Source organism: Aphelocoma coerulescens, chromosome 4, assembly GCF_041296385.1.
Source record: "Aphelocoma coerulescens isolate FSJ_1873_10779 chromosome 4, UR_Acoe_1.0, whole genome shotgun sequence".
Lineage (NCBI taxonomy): Eukaryota > Metazoa > Chordata > Aves > Passeriformes > Corvidae > Aphelocoma > Aphelocoma coerulescens.
In genome coordinates this window covers 27,987,506-28,007,274 of record NC_091017.1, presented here as the reverse complement: position 1 = coordinate 28,007,274, position 19,769 = coordinate 27,987,506, and the positions used below count along the sequence as shown (strand labels likewise).

General features: G+C 37.7%; 1 long non-coding RNA gene across 9 annotated transcripts in view; it reads right to left on the bottom strand.

The window, feature by feature from the left end:
* Positions 1-1,098: 1,098 nt before the first annotated feature.
* Positions 1,099-19,769, bottom strand: part of LOC138109598 (uncharacterized) — a 36,625-nt gene continuing 17,954 nt past the window's right edge. For 5 of the 9 annotated variants that reach the window (XR_011150629.1, XR_011150636.1, XR_011150634.1 and 2 more), the window contains 4 exons: positions 10,563-10,618; positions 8,241-8,411; positions 6,523-6,556; positions 1,099-3,438 (listed from right to left, as the gene is read on the bottom strand). This is a non-coding gene — a long non-coding RNA (uncharacterized lncRNA). Of the gene's footprint in view, positions 3,439-6,522; positions 6,557-8,240; positions 8,412-10,562; positions 10,619-14,505; positions 14,589-19,769 lie in introns of all 9 variants that reach the window. The other 4 variants (XR_011150631.1, XR_011150632.1, XR_011150633.1 and 1 more) reach the window with 1 other exon arrangement.

The following is a 19,769-nucleotide window of genomic DNA, read 5'->3' as shown; positions in this document are numbered from 1 at the left end:
AACTTCCCATCTTTAGATACCTACCTTAACATCAGCTCAACACAACTTGCAGCAACAGAAAGCTTTGCTTGAATCCCTAATCTCATTAATTCACAGGTTAAGGCTACAGCAAACACACACTATTGTAAAAAGCAGTAACAAAAATTAGTGTCCAGGACAGTCACTTTATTGTGATAAAGAAACTTAGAATAAACAAACTGTTGGACCACACTGAGCAATGCAGAGGCCCAACTGTATCAAGCAGAGTGTGAAGCAAAAGAGTACTCTATGAGGATTCTAAAAGAAAATGGGAACACCCTTGAGAGTAAGAACTCTAGCTGAACTGTCCTTTTGCCATCAGTATGTATTCCCATTTTTACTAGCAGTATTTCTTTTCACCTAGTCAGTAGAGTGCCTCTCTTCAGAGACTTGACAGATAAAAAGAGACTGAACTTATCTTCACTATAAGCTAGACAGTGAAATAAGACATTTGGTGCCCAAAGGCTTATTCAGAAGATCCCAGAAGGTATCTCATACAGTTCTCATTGATGGTGTGCACTTGCTCACTTCTTTAAAGCACCTTCCATTATCTACATTACTGAAGTCTACCCCATACTCACACCTGAGTGTCATAAAAAGACATTGATGGAAAGTTTACATGGTACTTGAGCTATGTGTAAAGTGGTATCTGTCCAGCAACTTCCATTAAATCCATATAGGAAGAATGCCACTTCTTCCTGCGGGAATTGAAATATTCCAAATGGGGAAAACACAATTAAGGCTTGTTGCCTATTTTTCATACCTAAGTGAGAAAGAGCAGTGTATGCTTTAAGTTTGCTTATCTTCCAGTTTTTCAAGAGGGTTTGTGTGTCACTCATTAAGCCTACCTACACACATGAGAAAAAAATGGTCAGGAAAAGGAAGAATAGTTAAAGATGTTGAAGCTAACAGTCTATGAGAGACAGGAAGGATTAGTGTGTACAGAAGGCAATTGTGTTTCTAAGCCAGATTTCTGAAGGCCATCACTCTGGTGTTTTCCATTAGCACTGTAAGTTGTCCTTATATTAACTTATTTAGGTAATTGCGCTACGATCGTCAAAGAATGAAACTAATACAATGTGAAGGTTCTCTAATGTTTTTGTCATTATCCACTTCTGTTTCATGTGAACCAAAGCATACAAGAAAATTTATTTGAGTACAACAAGAAAATTCTTTCTTTCAAGTGAATTCAAGGTGTGTATATGTGAAGGAGAGCAGGAATTGAGTCCGAGTAGAATGACCAATTAATTACAGACATAACAACATTGTAAAGATTGTAAAGACAGAAGGGCAGGTCCCCGGTAGATACAGGAGCCAATTCTAGCTACTAATTCCACTACTAAGCTGATTCACTGTTGCAAAACAAGTTGCTCACCTCATAGGCAGTAATAAAGATTTCAAGACAGCTTTGGTCAGTTGCGCTATAAAGGGAAAGAAATTGCACAGGTAAGGACTCTTACCCCTACAAGGATCTGTCTGTATTTGCCCCTGTAGTCAAGCTACGAAAACTGTCCTTGTAGAAGCACACAATTCTGCTGAGTCAGGTGTTAAAGCACACTTTAATGTTACTCAATAAGGACATAAAACATAAAGTGTTACGTATCACAGACTGAAACTGTCCTTTATGTCCAGTCTCCAGGCTTTCCCAGGCCAATATTCAGCTTTGTGCTTAGTCATATATGCAACAAATGCACATAGGATCTCTTTCCACATGAAAATCATTGAACAGTTGCATTGGAAAACGGGCAGATATGCATGAACATGAGAAGCACTAGAGAAATCTTAGAAAAATCAGCTACCTGCAGATTCTGAGACTACATTCTAATAACTGAGGAAAGTATCAGAAGCAGTTTTGGAGCAGAAATGAAAGAAGAAAGTCAAAATTTCTGACCTCATGTCAATGTTTTCTATGTATTAACTGGCTGCCTCTCTATAATAGAAATGTAATTCATTTATAAGAAAAAAGAATGCTATTCATGTCTCATAGTTACTGGGGGTCAAAGTGGGGATATAAGTGGTCTTTCCAGCTACTGCAACAAATTCAATGCAGTTTACAGAGGATTTTTAGTATTTTGAAGGTTAATATGAAGATTTTCTGACCTTCTCCTTGCCTGGATGAATACAGAGTCCAGATTGCAAAAGGAGATCAATTTTTTTCCCCAAACAGGTTGTTAACAAGAATCTATTTGCTCTTCCATATGCTTCTATTATCTAGCTTTCAGCTATTAGAACAAATGAAGAATATTTGTCAAATCATTCATTTAAAAACGGCAACATATCATAGTCTCAAAATCATAGAAAAACAAGCATTAGCCAGCCCACAAAAATCTGAACACCAGAAAGTTCTAAACATAGGCAAAACACTAAATTGTTTTGCATTTTTCCTCCCCTGCACTCACTGTTTTTGCTTAAATTTAAAGTGGATCTTGAGCCAGCAAAAATGAAGATGATTCTTTCTTCACTGACTTTCTGTCAAAGCCACTAACCAACTAAAACATATTTTGAAAGTTTAATTTCATAAAGTTTCTTTTGCTATTCCAATCATATCAAGAAGCCCTATATGGCATTACCTGAAAAGTATAAACAGAGCAGCTTAATAGCATAATTTATATGACACATTCAATAGCAACAATAATTCTTTTACAAAACAAATTTATCATATTTCAAGTACTCTCTCTCACACTTTTGGAATTTTACTCTATTTTCCCCCCACATGGCAGAGATTCTATATCACTGCTCTAAAAGATCAAATTTTCTATCAGTTTCAACTTCTTGTTGATCCAAATACATGCCTATTGGCTTCTCTCCTTAGCTCTTTTACAGAGGGCATTGTCTACCTCATTATCAGGAAGTCAGAGTTCATCTCTCCTCGGAAAATGCCTTTCTTTTTTTCCAGTTCAAGAGGGGCCTTATGATTTCTTCCATGTTTCCCTTGTGCATCACAATGCTTTACACACATCTAATGCTCCAAACTGTTCTTAAAATCTTCTTTGAACACCTCCCACTTCTGTTCTGTCACAATGCCTACAAAGGGCAAGCATCTAAATATGTGATTACTTGTTTATACTCAATAATTATATCTGTACTCCTTTCATACCTCACCTGCTCTTCTTTTGTTTTCTTCAAAGTTCTGCAAATTCCTTCAGGTAGAATCTGCAGGGACAAGTGAATGCTCCCAAGCCAGGTTGAATGTACATGGGGTTTTTTTTGCTTAGTTGATATAAGTGCAGAGGGATATTCCACCCTGGCTTTAGGGCAGGACTTTACTAGAAATAGAAAAACACTCAAATTTCATGCAGCCAGGAGTGAGATAACACATTTAGAGCCAAGTCAGCACATCTTCACAAAGCAGTGGGACTGCATTTCGTTGACATATCTTCAGTTGTCTTTTATGCACTTCAGAGAGTGAAGTATTTATCTCTAGAACAAAACAGAGAAATCCATTTTATTATTCTGCAATGCAAGCCTTTCCCAAGGAATCTGGCCTCATTAATCCCCATTCACTACCATCTCATCCCATTTTGTTTACAGACCTTCTCCCGACTATTCTTCATTTATCTTTTCACTTGATTCTGGCTGACTTGCATCAAAAAAGCTTTGCTGGACATTAAGGCAAGTCTGTCATTGCTACCATGTACCACCTTTAAATCTTTCCTATCAACTGTCTTGAATGTGACATCCTGCTACTGGTAAACAGAGTGGTAGAATAATAAGGAATTCAAAGTATCGCTGCGACAGTAGGAAAAGGTGTAAGGCTGATGTGAGAGCAGTACCTTGGCAGTTTTAACTCTGAATGTGGAGCAGATGTATGAAATGGGACCCAGAATAAATAATAACAGCAATCACAACAGAGCAGAAATTCTGTAAAATTGTAACTATGTTGAAGAGGGAGAAAACACCCTGATTTACAAAAAAGGAGGAGCTGAGTCTTACTGAATGCATAGCATCCAAGATAAGAGAGGCTGTGAGGACACAAAGGAATTTCTATTTAATTCCTCAGCAGAGGAGCAATTTCACCATATTTTTGTGGAAAAGTATTTCCCTGTCTCTCCAGAGAATGTGTGTGCGTGTGTCTCATCAAATCTTTACACAGTGGACAGTAATGATTCCCAGTTCCCATTTCCAGACCTGTGATACAGAATACTCTTGTATGCTGATTGAAAATGATCCAAATAAAGAGGATGCAGTGGAATGTATCCTAGAAGATCTAGATAACGTTTTTCAAAGAAATTGAAAGAAAAGTACTGCCACAAAAATACTGCCACAGGAGTCGCAGACAAACCTCTCTAGAAAGTAAATAAAAACACTTGAGAAGAGTTACAAGAAACCTACACAACAGTAGTAGCTACAGGACAGGAAATAAAAATGGTAACTCCCAATCAAGAAATAACTTGTGTCGTTCACACCATATGCTTGGCTTGCATTTAAGCTACCATATTGCCAAAAAAAAGGGGCTTCTGTCTCTAGATACTTTTGTTGCTGGCAGGAAGATTTGTGAAGGTATCTTCCAAAACAGCAGTACTAGAGAACTGATTATAATGGAAAATAACAAAAAAAGTTAAAAAAAAATTAAAAACCCATAATCAATTCAGCAGGATTTATTCTCCAAAGAGAAGATTGAATCATTGTAGAAAGATTAGTTCCATTAATGAGCAGGTGAGGGAATAGAGATAAGAATAAAAGCCATGGAGCAGCAGACACAGGTTTAAGACAGCTTAAGTAGCTCTGCTGTTCAAGGTCAAATTAATAGCTCCCAAGCCACTGTTCTTGTCAACCTGAAATAGCTGCTGTCTGAATCTTCTCATAGTTACGTACTAAGTTCCATTAAATCCCAAGGATTTTCTTTCTCCAGACTTCTCCAAGTAAAAACCACATCTGTCAGATATGAGAGACAGAGAAAGTAACCTTTTATACCTAAACCTGATGTTTGCCATAGTCATTCTATTGAGTACACCTTTCTTTTCTGCTTGGTTATTAAAAAAGTCCCCTCTGTGTATCTCTTGAAGCATCTTTAAACATAGGTTTCTACTTCAGAGGTTACTTTCCTGTTGCTCAGTTTGGCAGGCTTTTATGCACTAACCAGTGAAAAAGACTACAAAGTAGAAAAGAATTCTGATAAGTCATTTAGTTCACTGCATGAGTAGCGACCAGCGCTGTGCCATTCTCGGACTCACTGGCTACATGTTTATTCTTTATAACCTGATTGCTTTTGAAAACCAAAAGCTGGACTATTTTAAAAACCAATTAATGTCTGCTAGAGAACCCTGATGGTGTCAGCCCTGTTCATAACCCTGCATATGCACAGCCCCATCTGCTTTGTTCCTAGATCCCTCAGTTCAGCACGTAGCCTCCATAGGGCTTATACCCCTCAAGAACATAGTATGACAAAAAGATACCAGGTTTAGAGCACAGGCAGAACTACAGCGAGATCATGAACTACCAACCAGGAGCTGGCAGTGCAGAAATGGGTAGAAGAGCTGGGGAAATGGGACTGGAACGGAGATCACTGGTGAATGGTACCACATGAGTGCACAGGCATATCAGAAATAACATCCTGGAAACTGCAGGAGTCAGCAGAGACAGTTGGCAGTAGGTGAGCACTGCCAGGACACACAAGGCAAAAGTTCCTTGAGCTCTTGCTCATCAGTGCAAGATACAATTTGTGTTGCCAAGTACCGAGGCTTTGAAGTGCCTTGAGTTACTGTGGTAATCTGCTTCTGTCACCATGAACCACGCACGGAACACGGGTAGGGTTGCTCCCTTCTGGCATCAAACCAGGCTGGCACTGCAGCCCCCTATCAGCACTGTGCTGATACTGGAGCAGTGGACAAAATGAAAACGGCAACATCACTTTAAAACACACATCCTCACATGCTGCTTGGCTTCACAAATACTGCCCTATTTACATTTCCTTGAAAAACACTTTGTAAGCCGGTGACACTCCTGTCTTCCTTTGAAGAAACCTGTTTTGATACATTTGAGCACTGAACTGGGCCTGTGCCCTTGTCTCAGGGCACTTTTTCTCTACAAAATTCCAGTAACTACTTTACTAGGTCTGTTCCACGTCATAGCACAATCTGCCTACATTTTTCTTGTCTGCTTCAATCTTAGTTTCTGGATTAGACTCCCTAGAGAACTAAACAAAAGTTCTCCTCCCTCCTGTGACCTGATAGAAATATTTACATTGCAGACTTATGTATGCTCAAGGAATCTATATATTATCATTCTGAATGAATACACTTATAGCAGAGACAGATGTTCAGCAACTTGTCCGGAAAAAGATTCTAAGAAAGAAAACCAGTAAAGAAATTACTTTATATATCTTCTGCATAATGCACAGGGAAAAGAATGTTATAAAGCATCTCCATGAAAATAAATAATTTCCATAACTTTTAAGTCACTTTTCAGGAAAAATACATTTTCATTGACAAAAAGAGTATCAAGTTCTGCCTTGCCCTTATTCCAGAAAGCCCCAGCACCAAAAAAATGGAACAAATGCATTACCTTGACAAAAATTACTCCAGGATATGCCATCTTCCTGCAGTAAAAAGGCAGAATTTAGTTGCCATGCTTCTATAATTTAAATGATGAAGAAATCTGAACCTCCACTAGGCTGGTAAAAGAGATAAAGCTTGAAATATTTAGGTCAACATGAAATCAAAAATTAAGCCTGCTTTTAGGCTCATCAGAGCACAAGGGCTGAAGGATTGTCAAAAAATCTGATGAGACACAAACTGCACTAATAAAATTATTTTGTGTTTTCACCAGTTGCAAGTGTTTCAGACAAGGAAGCAGAGGGTAATTGCAAAAGTAAAAATCACAGAAACCTCTTCCTCTCAATGGACTACAGAAAAGATCCTGAATCTGATAAAATTTCACATGGAATAATTGAATATAGGAAAAACAATTTGTTGAAAATAAAGATGCATCTTATGTGAGGTGCCCCATAGTAGTATACTCCAGAGAGTGAGATTAGTTCCTGTCTGCATTCTGCAATATTAAAAAGTCCTTCTGTAAGTGATGCTCATCAGAGTAGAAACCATCTTGAATTAATACAGACTCCTTGTTACTATAAAAATATCATAGCTTCACCCTCAAAAATAACAAAGAAGCAGCTCTGTTTTACAGCTATTTCAGGATTCTGTGACTGTGCAATCTGGCCACAAAGAAAATGCACATGTCTAAAGTTTACAAGATGTTTGGTACAATAACAAACATAGTGCAACTTCTTATTTTTATACTGGATAATAGTGCACTATTCTCCAGCAAATTTCCACTTATAACCAAATCAATACAATGAAAATTCTCTTCTCACACACAGCAATGGATGATCTTAGGGAACTTCATGATCTTAGGGAACTTCTCCAACTTAAATTATTCTACAGTTCTATATCAATTTTTAATCAAAACCTCCTGATATTTCTATTCCATTGATTCTAAAGAGATGAAAAGTGTTCTATTTTACTATTTCCTACAAAATTATGTAATATAGTCTAAAATCAATAGATGCTTTGAAAACAGACATTATCATCTCACTCTGTTATCCCTGGAAGCCAGTTCTGTGTAGACACAGTTTTATGTTAGCATTAAAATGGGCAAGGAAAATTTGACTTAAATATGTCATTGCTAAATAAAGAAGAAAACTACTCTGTCCTCTGGAGTATGAGCTCTTCTCCTTCTCAAGGGAGTTTTTAAGATTCCCACTAAATTAGATCAGTTGCTAACTGAGATACTTGAATTAAGATATTATCATTCTGCCTTCTTCCTGATTAATTCTGGTAAGATTTGAATTACTTTGTTTGAACAGCCATAATTTTCTTTGCACACATTGCCTTTGAAAATCATTCAGTACAGTTACCTATGAACAATTTAATTCTAACCTCCAGTCTACTATTTGAATTTTATGATTTTAAGAAGTCTTACCATTAATCCTTATGATTGATTTACTGTTGAGTTTTATTATTCAAAAATATTTCTAGCTTTGATGAATTAGTGTCTAAAGGCTAAATTGATACATTTATACTCAAAATATAAAAAAGCAGTCCAGAAAAAAACCTTATCCAACAAGAGTAAAACTGTTGCTATTACACTATCCAAAATCTGTAGCCTGTCTCTTAGCTTTATCAAGTTTTTCTCTATTCCCACTTTCTTACTTGCTCAATCTTTCTTAGTTCTTACAGATGCAAATAGAACAAAAAGCTGAAAATAAGAAGTGAACTCACTGCAATTTCTTGTGAAGGACTCCTTGCTGATGTTCATCATAAGGGTCTGCTGAGAAGTTACTGTGTTATCAGTGTACATTTCAACCAGTACACCGTGTTCCCTTGTATGCTGAAGTAACCTGATGACTAAAATTAACAGGGGAGGTGGGGATTAGAGCCAGTACTGCACACCTACAGGGGGAAGAAAAGTCGAAGAAAAGTTTTTTTCTATTAAGCTATTTATTAACAAATAAATATTAATAATTATTAACACACAGTAAAAAAATTCTACTCAATGGATTTGAGATGTGAGCAGGCTCATATTTATTGTAAAAGTCTATAGGCCATGTGCCTTCTGTTAGGACCCACATACAGGCACTAATCCAAACCTCTAGTTATAAAGACAATTTATCTCCTAACCTCTCCTTGTATTTACACTCAGTTAAATGAATTATTTTCACAGATTAAATTTATTGTCAGTGGGAAGCAATGCTGCCTGTCCTACTAACAACTCTCCTGTTGCCCAGTTAGGCAGCAACAATAAATCACATAACATAACCCTATACATAATCACTAAGCTTTACCAGGGAAAGTTCATAGGGTAAAATTTGGTGTTGCTGTTGGTTTCAGCTAAGCCACTGTACTTTCTATCAGTCCAAGATGTGTCCTTACTCAGTGAAAAAACTAGAACAAACAATAGCTCAGGGTGAAATCTGACAAACCAACAAGTAGTCCTTAAGACAAAGCTTTATTTTAAACAGGTATTCATATTTCAGTACTAATGACCAGACTCTTGGCTTCTAAGGATTTGACTAACAGGGATGCAAACAATGGAACAATCATCAGCTTTTGTGTTCCAGCACCTGCTTCTTGTAGACCAGGTAACAAAATAAAAAGGTCTATTCCTTCACAAGTATGTTGGACAAGGGTCAATTAGAAGATGACCCTGGATATCATCACCTGAACTGCCAAACTAAGAATGATTTACAATTGTACATTTGTCTGAACTCAAAAATAGTGGAGTGTTCATAAGTCTCTCATTTAATGACTAACTTGAGCTCTTTTTTCATCATAAAAGGTAGAAATAAGAAATGGGATTCCCCTGGCTTCATCTGGAGTGCTGCAAGAAAGCACTCCTTAGGCATTTTGTATATCTGCAATATGATCAGTCCTGTACTGTCCTATAAGCTAGCAGTAATTAAGCAGTTCTACTGATACTAGAGGCTGACGTGCCACTGAGGCTCTAACTCAGTGCCTGCCATCTTGAAGCTGTTACTTAATAGTTGCAGATTCAGGCAGAGCATCACACCAGTGATTCATATCCTGAAGATTTATGCCTAATCACAAGGATCATACAGTTGTTTAAATAAAGACTACACTCATCACAAAATATCCACTTATGTGCCATAAGATGTAATACTTCATTTAGCAATAATAATTTTGTCCTTTTTCTCCTCTCCCCAGAAAAATTTGCATTCAAGTACTCCATCACATCTTGAGTTGGAATAGACAGTTGTTCCTCATGCACAATAAAACTATGCTATTTTAAATGTATGGCCAACATTTCAGCCCTCTTTCCAGCCTTTATGAAAGAAAAGCACCTCCATAGGCAGGCATGAAATTTTTCCTGAACACTGTCACTCAAACTACCTAAAAGAAAAAAATGTATGCATACAATATCAATAACCATGAGAAGGAAAGAAATTTAACCTTTTTTAAGACAGCAGAAACAAAAAAAAGTTACTTAAGCATCATCCCTCACCCCACTCCCCAAACCCAAGTTCAGGGACTTCTAACCGCAATGACAAAAAAATGCACATTTCCCTTGCTTTCTTCAAAATAGTTCAAGTGCATTCTTTCAAGTTTTAATGCTGGGAGAATATAGTGCCATAGCTTTTTCTTTAGGAGTAAAGACTAAATAATGGACAAAGATTCAGAAAGACAGACCAGCAGAGAACTAGCTGGCTATAATCAATGTCCTTACACATGATGCCATGCTGGGGCATTTAGTTAAGGATTTACATCAAGGCTGTCTTTATGCAGGAACAAAGAAAAAATTCCTACCACAGAATGCTCAGGTGTGAGGAACTGTAGCATTTCTTTCATTTTAATTTTCTATTCTTCTAAATCACCCATTTTTCATAAATGTTCTGCCTTAAACTGTCAGCAGCACATTACAGCAATAATAAAGTGACTTACTGCTGACCTGTTATCTTCGAAGTTCCAGAATGTGAAAAAGGCCTGAAAAATGGATTTTGACATCCATTTCCCTTCTGTGAGAACAGATCAGACTTCTGATTTTTTTTACTCTTTTTCCTACCAACCAATCATCATCTAACTTACCTGTTCATAAATCAGTTCACAGTTGTTTCACATTACTATCCACGCATGAGGAAAGTCTATTAAGAGATAATAAGAAAAATAATTTAAAATGTGTATCACACAAGCCACAAAACTGTTTATCTGAAGTAAAGTAGAAATTGAGTAAGAATAGAATAAATTAAAGAAAAGGAACAAACCAGGACTTAGTTTATATATGCAAAACCCAGAAAAACAGATTTCAACTCCAAATCAAAATGACAAATCTGTGTTATTTCTATGTTGATATAAACTTTAGCTACTGAATCTTAGGTATTTAAGTGGCAGCTCAATACAACATAACTTCAACCATAGCTTGTTGCTGCTGAGATTGAGCAGTTCCCTCTACACAGCAGCATAAGGAACAGCACACAGCTTGAGCTCACAAGGGTTTTTCCAGGTGACTAGTGACAATTTGTTGATCTTTTTGATAAGTAACCCTTTATAGGTTACACGTAGTGCATTTGAGAAGTTAGATTATGTAGGTTCACATAGTTTAAAAACCTAGAGTTATAGAAGCAACAGGTCTAGCCTAAAACAATATTTTTTGTTTCAGTTTTCATATATACATTTATCTGATAAATTTTCCAAATGCTCCTTAAATAGCTCAAAGAAATTCCTCCTGTGCTTACTCTCATAAAGTGCTTCAGGGCTTCAGTTGTGACAACCATTACTTTGCCAGCTTTGCATATAACAGCAAGTTTCCCTGCACGATCATATTTTCCAGGATTTTAGCTGCCTTCTTACCCAGATGGACCTTTTGGATAGTAGAATGTTACAGTTTGCCCAAAGTTTTAATTACTCTGGCACTGTTAATTGAATTATTGAACCCCCAGGCATTCCACAAAGCCAGTCCATTTTCACCACCCTATTCTATCAATCTCTTTAACAATCTCTTCTATCTGGATTACTTTTTCCATTTTGCCATTTCCTCTGTTGTCTTATTTTACCCTCACATTACTGTAATTTTCACCCTATCATCAGTACTGGTAATACTACTGTCATTTATAAACATTATAGGAATAATAACTACTCCTTGGTCTCCCATTGAGGCTGCTGCTTATTTTCCAGGGTTAATCACCTCATGATATTTCAAAAAATCTTATGAAGATGACAGTCCTGATTAGGCCTTACCATATAAACAAGTTGTCTAGAAACTTATCACAACTTAATTTTACACTTTTATAACCCACTGAAATGGATAATTATCTCATCATGCAAGGAAACATGGTCAGCAGTGTTCAAGTGAAGGAAATGCCAAGAAAGCAAACCTCAGCTGTCATCACAAGCCATGAAACCTGACATTACACATTATGCTTTTAACTTTTCCAGTGCAGATTCCTTTTGTATACTGTTGCCCTGTTCCTAAACTAATGAATTTCTGCATTAATTGTCAGATTGCTACATCATGTTTGTATCTGAAAACTAAAGCTCACACAGACACAGGTCTTGAAGGAATGCTAAGTTTGCTGATGACACTAAATTGGGAAGAGCTGTTGACTGCCTTGAGGGAGGAGGGGCCCTACGGAGAGACCCTTGACAAATTAGAGATATGGGCAATCAGCAAGTGTATGAAGTTTAAAATGGGCAAATGCTGCATTCTGCACCTGGAACAGGGCAACCCTGGTGGTGTGTATAGACTGAGGAACGAGGGGCTGGAAAGCAGCACTGTGAAAAGGGACCTGGGAGTCCTGGTCGATGGCAAGGTGAACGTGAGTCAGCAGTGCCCTGGCAGCCAGGAGGGCCGACCATGTCGTGGGGGGCATCAGGCACAGCATTGCCAGCCAGGTAGGGGAGGGGACTGTCCTGCTCTGCTCTGCACTGGGGCAGCCTCATCTCTAGTGCTGGGGGCAGTTTTGAGCTCCAAGATATAATAAAAGATACTAAACTATTAGAGAGCCACCAAGGAAGGGCCACAAAGATGGTGAAGGGTCTGGAGGGGAAGCCTTATGTGGAGCAGCTGAGGTCACTTGGCTCACTCAGCCTGGAGGAGACTGAGGGGAGACGACCTTGTGGTCTTCAGCATCCTCACAAGGGGAAAAACAGAGACAGAAACTGACCTCTTCAGTCTTGTGAGGAGTGACAGGACCTGAGGGAATGGCCTGAAGCTGTGTCAGGGGAGTTTTATCAGGAAAAGGTCCTTCACTTAGAAGGTGGTCGGGAACTGCAATAGGCTCCCCAGGGAAGCAGGCCCAGCACAGCCTGTCCAAGTTTGGATAACACTCTCAGGGTCATGGTATGACTCCTAGGGTGTCCTGTGCAGGACCAGGAGCTGGACTCAATGATCCTCATAGGTCCCTTCCAGTTTTGCATATTCTCTGTTTCTATGGTGATATGCATTGGAGTCATTGTCCACTTTCTTCTCCAGAGCAATGTTCATGCTAATTTTGTATGCAAAAGCTATGTTCTGCCTTTTCTGTTAGAAAAAAAGCAATTGAAGAGAATGGCCTCTCCAGTAAGTAATATGCAATTAGCCCAAACACAGTCAATGTCTCTGCTAAAAGGTTGGAGTAACATATGTCAGATACTGCTTCATTGCATTTCATTAGAACATTGCATTTCATTAAAACATTGCTTCCATCGAGGTATTTACTTATACTCAACATGTAGAAATAAACATAGGCCAAGCTCCTAGAACATATCATTGACAGAATGATTGCTTCAATCATTAGTTTAGTTCACAGACCCCATAGCTTCAGGCTAGAGTTCCTTCTCATTACACCTCTGTATTCATAATAATTCAGAAAACATTAGCTGCTACACTTCCACAGGAAATATTAGTTTACACTGCATAAACAAAATTTGTAGCATGTAAGTTCATTACCATAGACTCCAACTGGAATTAACAAATGGTCTTGCAACATTTCCCACAAAATAATATTCTACAATGCAGAAGAGAAATGCTCTTTGCCTTTAGTTCATGGGATTAAGTTGTTAACTGCTTTTTCTATTGGCCTGTCCATGAAGCATAAACTATACACAGAAAGAATAGACAGAAAAGAAAATATATCTCTTCACTCAAAGTCACACAACATACCTGTCAACATTCACAACACTGCAACACAGTTAGTGTGCAGCAGCAGCCCACCAAGCTTCAGAAGCTTCTCTGGTAACCACTTGAACAATCTTTGAGGTACATAGACATGTTGGCAATCCAGAAATTTATGCATTTGAGCTTTCTCTCTATACACAGCTTTACATGGATTGACATCAATTACCTATTCCAGGAAATGCAGGCTGAGACCACTGCAATGAACCTATCATCTGTCAGGTGTTTTTTCACTCTGGCAAGCAACTGACAATACTTGGTATAAATCCAAGTTTATTATATATAGTGTGTTGGCCATTGAAGAAAAATCTGAACTGTGATTTAAGTTCCTCCTATACTTTCCAGCTGGACTCTTGACTATTCATCTTCAATTGCTGCTTCATATCCTGGCTGGTTTTCAACAGTTTTTCTCCTAGTATTTTTTGAGGCACATCTGGAGAGTTGGCAGCACTAAATGCTGACAAAGCAGCAAACCTACCACTCTAAGGCCAGACTCTGTGCTTTGTCTGTAGGATGATACGTATGATCTTTAGCAAGAGAATTTGAAAAGTGACCATTGGCCTGCTACACAAAGGCAAGGGATAGATAGGGTTTCATTCCAAGAAACAGGGCTTGTGGAAAACAATCTATCCCTTTACCTTTCCAACATATAGCCAAGAAATTAAAGGGAAGTGGCAAAAAAGGATTAATTCTTCTTTTGCTTACTTAATGTCCTTCAGTCTACTGACCAGCCTTTGTATACTGTTCATGAAGAACTTGCATCTACTACAGGTTAAAAGAGACTAAAGACATATGAAGTGAGTACAAATCAGATCATTTCATTCAGAACTAACCAAACCAAGAGAAAAACAAAAAGTTTTAAAAGATTCTGATCATTACCTAAAACACTTGGCTTCAGTTTTCAGTAATTCGGTGGACTCAGTATCAAGGCAGGCTGTGATGTACCCAGAAGCTAATGGGACCTTGAGAAAGAAAAGTGAATCCATTGGCTAGGTGGGACCCAAGTCCAAGCTTTAGACTTCTTCAGACTTCTTTTTTGCCTTTGAGAAAGTCATTTCAGATTTTACCCAGGATTCACTACAATATTTAAAAGCAAAAATTCAAACAGGAACTTGAAATGCTTCAGAGGACTAAAGAAAGCTGAGACTCTTCTCAGCCAGTGTCCAAAATGACAGTGTACTATCTGCCATTTGTGAACAGAGGAGCATTGAATTTGTCTACTGTGCAACTCAAATGTCAACTCAAGGTTTTTCCAGTAGCACACAGGTTGGTGCAATCTGTTTAGAGTACTGTTACTCTTATTTTCTGGTTAGGTATGAGAAATTAATGACTGAGAAGTAAAAGACTCTGAATCTTATTCTGTGTTCCCTAATTGTACAGAAAGAAAGAACCTCATCCATAATTATTATAGGGAATATATATGTCTATATCCCCTGTACATTATTACAAAATAATTTTTTCAAAAAAAAAAGTCCACAAAGTCAGCATTTCAGGGAAAAAGAGAAGTGACAGGTGCTATATAAAAAATCATGACATCCCTTCAAAGGTCTAAAATTCTACATTCATATATATGCAATTTGGGAAATGATAGTATTCAACATAACACATCAATTTAGGAAATGACCTCTTTAAATAAATGTTGCAGAAAAAAGATTGCTGCAGCTATTTGGAGGAATAGCCATCTAAAGACCAAAATGTTCCTTTTGGACTCAGGAGATCTTGTTAGAACTCCCACATAAGTCAGAGACTCTCTGAAAACAGATACATAAAATTATTTAGACAATCAAAATTAATGGAATAAAGATATTTAAAAGAATCTCAGCTTCAGTGTCTCATTTTTTCAGCTCTTTGTCTGTCATCTAAGCATTCTCCTACCTCACCAGTGCTGGGAGGGAATAAATATATCAGGAAGTGAGAAGTATTCCTATCATTGTGAATGCATTATTTTTATATATAATAATAGGCATTACCTATAATTTGGAGTCTTATACATATTCCAATGCAGAGGAAATAGCAATTAGAGCCTTACTAGGAAACACTAAACAGACAAATAACAATACAGCTCTCTATTAAAGAATTCACAGTGCCAGATGCTGATCCTGCTATTATTTATGCACAGCCATAACTCTAAGAACATAAGTAGTCCATTGACTGATTTATAATTCCAAGGAGTGTTTCTGCAATCAAACCCAAACTATTTGATGACAAGCAAAAAGTGCATCACCAGACACAGAAAAATAATTTCTGAATCATTTCTGAGCTGAAGCACATTAATAAAATCCCCTTTAAAACATTTTCATTTTGATTTCCCAAGAGACTACAAAGTATCTATGCACCCAGACTTGGATTTAACAGGTTTCTACTAACTAGCAGTCTCCCAAATGCAATCATGGAATTCTCTAGCATAGAAGCTAATTATCCAAAATACTGCAAATTGTGACTCTTACGCTGTGCTAGTCAAAAAGAGTTCTAATTAATTCGTCTTTCCCTGGAACCTGTCTGCACACAAGCAATGAAGGAAGAAAGATGCCTTATTGCACCAATGAGCATGAAAGGAGAACCACAGCATTCCCAGCTATTCATTCACAGACAAGCTCTACTCTTCAGGACACAATGCCTCATGGAGACTTGTCTGCTAACACTTTGTTGACACCAATATAACCTTTATGCTCCATAACTGATGTTCAGATGTCAAAGCCTATCAAACCTCATAATGAGGAAAGAGGCTAGGAGTTTCATTAATAAGACTCTTTATTGCTCTATTTAGAGTCACCAAAAATTATGCAATCCCTAATTTTCAGATCAAGCTTTTTCAGTAAGACCATTTTAACACTAACATATGTTCACATCATAAAAACTATGGTCAGTCATTTTTCATAACTTCTTAAATGCATAGATGCTTTAGCACTTGTCTCAGGGAGCTGTAGTAGGTATATTGGTTCTGTGTCTGATGATGTTCCAGAGACAAGGCAAGAAATTCTACAACATACAGTTATCCAGCAGCATCCATGTGCAGAGGCTTACTTCAGGTTAGTTTATGTCATCAGGCACAAGGCTTTGAATTTAAGTTAATTCAACTGGTCTCCCCCAGGTTTTCATCATCAACCCCATACTCCTCACTTTCTCTACCTTTTCAAAATGCAGTTTACACAAAGCCCAAACTCAACCTGTCACATTCAAGCATTTCCTTGCTTTCCTTCCTGTCTTTCCAGTCAGCATTTTATCCTAATCCATTCAAAACACAGTCTTTTTTTCTTTTGTTCCAGTGAACACAAAAGAGCTACCCTAAAAATAAGGCTTCCAGACTTCCATCTTCAAGCGTGATACTTTTGAAATACAAGCTCAATCAACTTCTGTTGCAAGATGAAACCAGTTTGTGTATATGATGACCCATTGAAGATTTTTTCGTTTGTATTTTTCATACTGTTGCTGCTTTTCATGTAGACCATTAGGCTGCTGTTTTTATAGAATTTACTTCCCAAATTACCTCTTTTCAATTAAAAAGTTGCTGAAATATATGGAATCAGGGATGGAGAATCATTGTACACCTGAATATACTACTTTAAGAGTGCATTTTTGGAAATAGTAAGAGAATAATTAAATGTAAACAGCTTACTTCAGAGTTGTTAAGTGCCTTGACAACACAAACACACCAGGTCTTCCTTTTCCTATGTTTTCCCTCTCCCTGTTTGGCAATTTTAATCTACAGAACCACATCAGTGTGCAGTGTGGTCACTGCAGTGGCTGCACAGGTCAGTAGAGATGACCCCAGAGCCAGGACTTTAGGACTCTGAGATGATTCAGGGCAAACCTCCCTGACGTTCATTCTCATGGCTTCTGCTGCACCATGATTACAGCTCAGTGAATCCAGTCCATACCTTACTGGGACACAATTCTGTGCTTACACAAACCTTGCTGGGATTGACACGCTTGTTCTCTTGCTCACCTCAGACATAGGGCTGAGATCTTTGAGTGCCTGTGGCTAACAGCCCCCCCAGATTCCTTAGCAGCATGCTTATGTTGAGGAAAACATTGCCATATGCAGAGCACCAAATTTTAGGGCAATCAGCAGAGGACGTCTAGTTAGGAATTGGGTTCTACATCTCTTAAAGAAATTCAGAGTGTGGAAAACTGCAGCTGAGTTAGGATCTGTTGATAAAAGACTAGAAAGTCATGGAGAGACCACTGCTTCTTCAACCTCAAGTTAAAAAAAAAAAAATTCTTTGTGCATTTAAGTAGCAACAACCTATGCTATGTTGCTATGTTTTAATATCTTAAAATAATTACAGCCCAAAGCATCAAAAATATAGTCTCCTGATAAGACAGGAAATTTACCACATCAAAAATATTCACAGTAGTTTTTTTTCCAAAGAATATTCTTGAAAACATTATGAATTAGATGTGTTTACAGATGAAAAGTGTCAGAAAGCAAAACAGAGCAGAAAGGTTATAAAAGACTAGCAAAGTAAAGTTCTACCAAGTACAGCTAATGGAACATCATTATTTATTTCACAATTTTTATCAGATTTTTGAGCTTTCTAGTAGGGAAACAGAAACCACTATCAGATCTGGATGTTTCAGAGAGCTCTTTATTTAGTTCAGAACAGATTTCTACTCCTTGCAATTATTCCATCCAAAAATCTCAGTAACATGTACATTTTCTAGAAATACTAGGTTCTCAATATACCTCCCCCTCTTCCAGGCAGACAGAAAACCATGAGCTGCAGTAATTAGTTATCTGTAATGATCTTGCTGCATTTAAAATTTACTCCTTGCAACTATCCCTACAATACCTTACATTCCAGTAAGATCAAACCATGCTCAGCTCCAGTGTGTTTGCTATCCAACCTCTCCCCTAGTGTGAACATCCAGAAACATTTAAAATTCCATCCTTTCCCACTAACCAAGTGAGAAATAAGTTATACGAGGCCACAAAAACTGTAACTGAAAAGTAATCCGGTACTAACATTGCCAAATAATGACTTACAAAGACCAACACAACTTCCACCTTGGTTTATCCATGGACAAATACAAATAAGCACATCAAATATACAGCATTCTAGCTGCCTGCTGGTACACCACCATCAATAATATACCACTATGCACAACACTCAGTACATACCCTGGAGCAATCAATGCCAAGTTCCACCTGAGTATTTGGCATAATCTGACTGTGTTGATCAAGCTGAATTGAAGCTTAAAAATGTGACAGAAAAGCCTGTTAGTTTTCAAACACTTCACTTTCCTTGCATATTTATTAAAGTCAAGATGTGTTAGGTAGTCACTCAAACGTGGAAATGAAGTATGCAAGAAAACCTGAGCAGCAGAGTAGGTGCACTCTGTTTTGACATGCCAAGAATCAAGCCACTGTCTTAGGAGGCATCTTGCTGAGGAATACAGGTTGCTTTTATTTAGCTCAAAACTTGATAAGTCTGATAAATAGGTGATGCAATTCCCATTTCTCACACAAAGTAAAACTAAACTGGAAAAATCAAAAACCAAATTTGTGTATTAGCTTTATGTTCATGCTTCAAAGCATAAGACAATCTGAAGCTGACAGTGCTTATCTGACATACTTTTAATGTGTCCAGAGGAGCACAGAAAAATACATCATTATATTGATTTTGCAAAATGTGTTCGACACCTGCTCACTCAGAATAACTTGGCTTCATGTGGCATTTTAGCTGCTGGGAAACAGTGTTCTGCTCTCCTCTCCCTTTGTACTGCAGGGAACTTCACAAAGACAACATGAAGGAAAAGGCTACTAACTTTTCATGAGCCTGGATCAAAGTTTATTAAACATTCACAATCTTCTGCTACAAACTCCATAGCAATATCTTTAGTAAGCCAAGAAACAGCAATAAAGCCATTTTCCAAAGTCAGTGTTAGTCAAGTACAACAGCGTTGGAGAAACAAAGAAAACAGTAAATCAGACTCTGTGGCTGAGAAGAAACACCTGAGTTTAACACCACTTTAACACAACTACTGACATCTCTTATTCTTTGCTTTCAGTGGCATGCAACATTTGAAAGAACCAGAACCTGAGCCAGGGATGATGACAAAATGCTGTCATGCCTTGGCAGGAGATTTTCACACCTCTTTTCTTACCAACTTAACCCAAATTCTTGGGACCCTTTCTCACA